The following is a 7,492-nucleotide window of genomic DNA, read 5'->3' as shown; positions in this document are numbered from 1 at the left end:
TCAGTATAACACTCTCTAGGTTCATTCATGTTGCTGCAAATGGCATCATCTCATTCTTTTTAATGGCTGAGTAACATTCTGTACCACATCTTCTTTATCCACTCCTCTTTTGATGGACATTTAGGCTACTTCCATGTCTTGGCTGTTGTTAACAGTGCTGCAATGAACATTGGGGTGCATGTATCTTTTCGGATCATGCTTTTTTCTGGATATATGCTCAGGAGTGGGATTGCAGTGTATATGATAGCTCTATTTTTAGTTGTTGTTGTTTTTTTTTAAGGAACCTCCATACTGTTCTCCATAGTAGCTGTACCAATTTACAATCCCACTAACAATATTGGAGTGTTCCCTTCTCTTCATATCCTCTCCAGCATTTATTGTTTGTGGATTTTTTTAATGATAGCCATTTTGGCTGGTGTGAGGTGCTATCTCATTTTAGTTTTGATTTGTATTCTTCTAATAATTAGCGATATTGAACATCTTTTCATGTGCCTATTGGCCATTTGTATGTCTTCTTTGGACAGATGTCTGTTTAGATCTTCTGCCCATTTTTTGAGTGAGTTGTTTTGATGCTGTTAAGCATCATGAGCTGTTTATAAATTTTGGAGATTAATCCCATATTGATCACATCATTTGCAAATATTTTCTCCCATTCTGTGTGTCTTTTCATTTTGTTGTTTCCTTTGCTGTGCAAAAACTTTTGAGCTTAAGCAGGTCCCATTTGTTTGTTTTTGTTTTTATTTCCACTATTCTGAGAGATGGATAGAAAAGATATTGCTGGAATTTATATCAGAGTGTTCCGCCTGTGTTTTCCTCTAGGAGTTTCATAGTGTCCGGTCTCACATTTAGATCTTTAATCCATTTTGAGCTTATTTTTGTGACTGTAGTTAAAGAATGATCTAATTTCATTTTTTTCACATGTAGCTGTCCAGTTTTCCCAGCACCATTATTGAAGAGACTGTCTTTCCAATTGTGTGACCTTGCCTCTTTTGTCATACTCATTAACCATAGGTACATGGACTTATTTCTAGGTTTTCTATCCTGTTCCATTGATCTGTATGTCTATTTTCGTGCCAGTACCATACTGCTTACTAGAGGAGGGCATGGCAACCCACTCCAGTATTCTTGCTTGGAGAATCCCCATGGACAGAGGCAGAGGAGCCTGGTGAGCTATATTATAGTTCATAGGGTCACAAAGAGTCAGACATGACTGAGTGACTGACACACACACCACACTGTTTTGATGACTAGCTTTGTAGCATAGTCTGAAGTCAGGGAGCCTGATTCCTCCACTCAGTTTTTCTTTCTCAGTGCAGGAGATGGATGCTTGTTTTATAAGATGTTCTGCATTCCAGCCAAGCCAGGATATTCTCCTGTCAATTTGTTTGTTGTTGTTGTTTAGTTGCTAAGCCATATCCAACCCTTTCACAACCCCATGGACTGTAGCCTGCCAGCCTCCTCTATCCATGGGATTTCCTAGGCAAGAATACTGGAGCGAGTTGCCATTTCCTTCTCCAGGGGATCTTCCTGACCCCGGGGTTGAACACAGGTCTCCTGCGTTGCAGGTAGATTCTTTACCACTGAGCCATCTGGGAAGCCTGTCAATTTGTTTAGATTATTATTATTTTAAAAAATATTTATTTATTTATTTGGCTGCATCTTGGCTGTGGGCTTCCCAAGTGGCGCTAGTGGTAGTAAAGAACCCACCTCCCAATGCAGGAGATGTAAGAGATGCGTGTTTGACCACTGGGCTGGGAAGATCAGGTGGAGGAGGGCATGGCAACCCACTCCAGTATTCTTGCTTGGAGAATCCCATGGACAGAGAAGCCTGGTGGTCTATGGTCCATAGGGATGCAAAGAGTCGAACACAACTGAAGCAACTTCGCACACATGCGTGCATTTTAGTTGTGACACAGGGTCTTTGTTGTGTCATAAGGGACCTTGCGTTGTGGTGCACGGACTCTCTAGTTGTGGCTTGCAGACTCAGTAGTTGCTGTGCTCAGGCTTAGTTGCCCCGGGGCACATGGGATCTTAGTTCCCCAACCAGGGACTGAACTCGAGTCCCGTGCACCGCATGGTGAACTTTTATCCACTGGACCACCAGCGAAGTCCTTGTTTAGTCCATTAATTAAAGTGAATGTATAACATTCTGAAATTCAGGTAAAGATTTTGCAGACACTCATGACTGAGGCTAGAAACCCTGTTTGAGAAGTGAGCTGGAAGGACAGACAGTCCTGGAGAGGTGAGCAGACAGATCTACACTGCAGAGTCCACTGTGATAGGGCACAGTGTGGGGCTGGACTCCTGCCCTTTGCCACATGCCCCAGTCCCTCAGCTTTCTCCCTGGGACAGGCAGTCCTGGGAGTGTCCTTCCTGTGGTTTGACCACATGGGAATCTGCAGGTTCCTGACAGAAGTCAGAGTCCTTCCTTGATGAGGGATCCTGGGCTGGACATGCCCTTTTCTGGGCTTCGATCTCTGTCTGTAATGCAATGAAGTGAAGGGATTAGTGGGGAAAGGGTAGGGAGAAGGAGGCAGGAGCATCTGTTTGTTAGAGCTGCTGCTGAAAACTGGGCAGCTTTTCTGGTAGTTGAGATAGGTCCAGAGCTAAAAAGATCATCTCACCTTTTGCTCCAATTCTGAGACGTCGTCTTTCAGAAACAATCCAAGAGGGAAAGGCATGGCTCTAGAAAAAACTGATAATCATCCTTTAGTTATAATCCAGAGTTTGCTTCCTTGTGTCAGCCCTGGGAAATTAACAGATCCCTCCAAGTTCCCCCAAAGTGATCTCAAAGTGTTATAGCAGGAATTTCCTGGTAGTTCAGTGGTTAGGACTCCATGCTTCCAATGCAGGGGGTGGGAGAAGGAAGCGGATCAGTGTGAAGTCAGGGGACCCAGAGCTAGAGCACAATAGGCCTGGTCCTGGAGAAACGGAAGGCCAGCTGACCTCAGTGAAGTTAAGAGCCAGGACTAGGGCCACCTCTTTTTTTTCACCCGCTGTGGGCCTCCCAGCTTCTTTGGCTCAGGAACGCCCAGGATTCCGGGCATGTCTGCCTGTAGCCTTCTAAAAATACCCCGGCTGCCCAACGCCTCCCAGATGTCTGAGCGCTGACTCTGTGATTTCCCTGCTGGTAATAGGTCAGCCCTGACATGGGCAATTGGGCTGGCTCAAGCCACTTCCTCTGCCTCCCACCACCCAGTCTACCAGAAGCTTAACCCAGGCCCTCCTCCAAACCCTTGAAAGGCAGGCAAGGGTAGAGGCCTGATGGCCTGAACTGAGAGAGCTCAGAGATTGTTGACTCCAGTCCCTTCTGAGAACAGACAGGAGAACTGAGGTCTGAAGACTTGCCCAGGGCTCTTTGGAACACTAAGGTCCTCCCCAATTCACTCCCCAGTGCCGCCAAAATCTTGGCTGTCTGGGTGCTGATACTATACTCTGGCTAATACTATACTCTGGCTAACTTCAGAGGGCCCCTGAAACAACTCAAAGAGAGATATTAAAATAATTAGGTTCATTTGGTAGGTTAAATTATGTGGAAAGTATTATCAAATGAGTAATGAATCTTCTTAGGTTATATTATATGGTAAATATTACTAATATAAATATTCTACAAATTATATGGCGTTCCTAAAATTCTGACATGTCCTGCTAAAATGTTATCAGTCATGATTCAAGTCACTATGTTAGAGTATTGTGTGTCACAACACCAGCACCCTGTTCATGCCTGCTGCCCACTTCCCACTTGCTGCCTGGGCTCCAGGTCTGAAAGCTGGATCTGACTTCCCCACTCCAGCTGTAAGCTCCTGATAGCAGCGATGCGGAGGATCCCTGTGATCCCCATGGTGCCTGGAAGAGTGTCCAATCTGGAGCACATGTCAGTAAGTGTAGATTGGATTAAATGCCATAGTGGCAGCTAGGGCTGTGCACAGAGCCCTGGACCAGGGACTAGAGCCTCTGGGTTCTAATCCAGGGTCAGCCCCTGTGATGCTGTTCAGTTCAATTCAGTTGCTCAGTCATGTCCGACTCTGCGACCCCATGGACTGCAGCATGCCAGGCTTCCCTGTCCATCACCAACTCCCAGGGTTTACTCAGACTCATGTCCATTGAGTCGGTGATGCCATCCAACCATCTCATCCTCTGTCGACCCCTTCTCCTTTTGCCTTCGATCTTTCCCAGCAACAGGGTCTTTTCAAAGGAGTCAGCTCTTCACATCAGGTGGCCAAAGTATTGGAGTTTCAGCTTCAACATCAGTCCTTCCAATGAATATTCAGGACTGATTTCCTTTAGGATGGACTGGTTGGATCTCCTTGCAGTCCAAGGGACTCTCAAGAGTCTTCTCCAACACCACAGTTCAAAAGCATCAATTCTTCGGCACTCAGCTTTCTTTATAGTCCAACTCTCACATCCATACATGACTCCTGGAAAAACCACAGTTTTGACTAGATGGACCTTTGTTGGTAACGTAATGTCTCTGCTTTTTAATATGCTGTCTAGGTTGGTCATAACTTTTTTCCCAAGGAGTAAGTGTCTTTTAATTTCATGGCTGCAGTCACCTTCTGCAGTGATTTTGGAGCCCCCCCAAAATAAAGTCTGTCACTGTTTCCACTGTTTCCCCATCTATTTGCCATGAAGTGATGAGACTGGATGCCATCACCTTAGTTTTCTGAATGTTGAGTTTTAAGCCAACTTTTTCACTCTGCTCTTCCACTTTCATCAAGAGGCCTTTTAGTTCTTCACTTTCTGCCGTAAGGGTGTTGTCATCTGCATATCGGAGGTTATTGATATTTCTCCCGGCAATCTTGATTCCAGCTTATGCTTCATTCAGCCCAGTGTTTCTCCTGATGTACTCTGCATATAAGTTAAATAAGCAGCCTTGATGTACTCCTCTCCGTATTTGGAACCAGTCTGTTGTTCCATGTCCAGTTCTAACTGTTGCTTCTTGACCTACATAAAGATTTCTCAGGAGGCAGGTCAGGTGGTCTGGTATTCCCATCTCTTTCAGAATTTTCCACAGTTTGTGGTGATCCACACAGTCAAAGCTTTGGTCTAGTCAATAAAGCAGAATTAGATATTTTTCTGGAACTCTCTTGCTTTTTCTATGATCCAACGGATGTTGGCAATTTGATCTCTGGTTCCTCTGCCTTTTCTAAATCCAGCTTGAATATCTGGAAGTTCATGGTTCACGTATTGCTGAAGCCTGGCTTGGAGAATTTTGAGCATTACTTTACTAGCATGTGAGGTGAGTGAAACTGTGCAGTAGCTTGAGCATTCTTTGGCATTGCCTTTCTTTGGGATTGGAATGAAAACTGACCCTTTCCAGTCCTGTGGCCACTGCTGACTTTTCCAAATTTGCTGGCATAGTGAGTGCAGTACTTTCACAGCATCATCTTTTAGGATTTGAAATAGCTCAACTGGAATTCCATCACCTCCACTAGCTTTGTTTGTAGTGATGCTTCCTAAGACCCACTTGACTTTGCATTCCAGGATGTCTGGCTCTAGGTAAGTGATCACACCATCGTGATTATCTGGGTTGTGAAGATCTTTTTTGTATATTTCTTCTGTGTATGCTTGTCACCTCTTCTTAATATCTTCTGATTCTGTTAGGTCCATACCATTTCTGTCCTTTATTGAGCCCATCTTTGCATGAAGTGTTCCCTTGGTATCTCTAATTTTCTTGAAGAGATCTCTAGTCTTTCCCATTCTATTGTGATGCTGTATGTCCTCATTAATTGCTCTGAATGAGCCTCTGACTAATGGGCTCTGGAAGAGATGATGTCCAGGGTCTGAGCCAGCTCTGCTGTCCCAAAGCCATGAACTGATGGCCCATTAGGTATTCTGTCTTCTCCTTTGCTCCACTGTGTGTGGGGAGAGATGGCATATCTGGCTGGTTCCATCCAGCTCTAGCTTCTCAGCTTCTACTCTTCCCTGGGTATCTCTGAACATCGTATCTCTGGTCCCAGCCCCATCTCCAGACCCCACTCTTTCAGAGATGCCACTCTCTGCCTCTGTAGTTGGGTACCCAAGAGTGAACACACTTGCCCCATCCCCCTACCTACTAACTGCATGAACTTAGGCAGAGCATTGAGCTTTTCTGGGCCTCCGTCTTATCACCTGTACAATGGAGATATATTAGAGGAATGTTAGGAGAATCAAAGGAGATCCCACCTGCAGAATGTCTTCCCTGACCTGTCAGAATGGCTCAGGTGCCTTTGTTGGCTCCCCAGTTCTGCCTCCCTCCCTCAGGCCAAATCCACACTGTGTGGTCATTGTCTCTCCATGTATCCATCCCCCACCAGAATGGGGGCTCCTTAAGGCCATAAGTCCCCAGGGCCTAATAGAGTCTTCACAAATGAAGGTCATGGGAAACTTGTTGAGCAACATGTGAATAAAGCCTGAGGGAAAGGCGAAGGGTTGTGTAGAAGTCTGGGAGTCTGATTTTGGAAGGACCTTGAGAGCAGGCAAAAATGGTAGGTAGGAATACAGAAAGCTGCTTGCAGCCCTGCTCTCACTTCTCTGATTGGTTAATTTATCTGTGAAGATCCCTGAGAAGCAATTTCTTCCCTGAGAAAGCTGGTCATCCGTGCACATGATGCACTCCACTGTAGAACTCTTCACATGTTTGTCTCTCTCCTCACGATGTGCTGAGTTCCCTGAAGACAAGACCTTGTTGGATCTCATTATGAAAGTGAAAGTGAAAGTCATGTCTGACTCTCTGCGACCCCATGGACTATAGGACTATACAGTCCATGGACTTCTCCAGGCCAGAAAGATGGAGTGGGTAGCCTTTCCCTTCTCCAGGGAATCTTCCCAACCCAGGGATTGAACTGAAGTCTCCCACATTGCAGGCGGATTCTTTACCAGCTGAGCCACAAGCATTAGATCCAGTGTGAGTACAGAAAAGGTTGTGGAGAGAAAAAAATAGATGGAGGCAATGATTTCTGAATCTGACATGGGGTTGAATTGCCTCATCTTTAATGACTCTCCCAGCCCTAGCTCAGTTGGTAAAGAATCTGCCTGCAGTGCAGGGGACCCAGGTTCAATTCCTGGGTCAGAAAGATCCCCTGGAGAAGGAAATGGCAACCTGCTCCAGTATTCTTGCCTGGGAAATCCCATGGACAGAGGAGCCTGGCAAGCTATAGTCCATGGGGTCGCAAGAGTTGGACACGACTTAGCGACTAAACCACCACCACCAACCTTGGGGATGAAACTAAGTTACCAAGCAGTTGTCTTCCTTCGAGAGGCACAGGAGGGTTAATTTAAGTATGACCAGTGAGGACTGGTAAAGAGTTGTGAGAATATATTCCCAAACTCCATTTTTGAGCTCGGACTTTTCTCTGCTGAGGGAAGGCTATAGAAGCCAGACTCTTAAATATAAAAGGTCCCTGAATAAACCAAAGATGTTTTTCAAGCCCTTGATCTGAGCCTGTTTACTTGTATCTTAGACATTAATTTTACACCCTTGGCGACCTGGTTGTAGACAGTTTAAAGGTTA

This window comes from Cervus canadensis, chromosome 11 (genome assembly GCF_019320065.1).
Source record: "Cervus canadensis isolate Bull #8, Minnesota chromosome 11, ASM1932006v1, whole genome shotgun sequence".
In the NCBI taxonomy this organism is placed as follows: Eukaryota; Metazoa; Chordata; class Mammalia; order Artiodactyla; family Cervidae; genus Cervus; species Cervus canadensis.
This window is presented reverse-complemented; position numbering follows the sequence as displayed.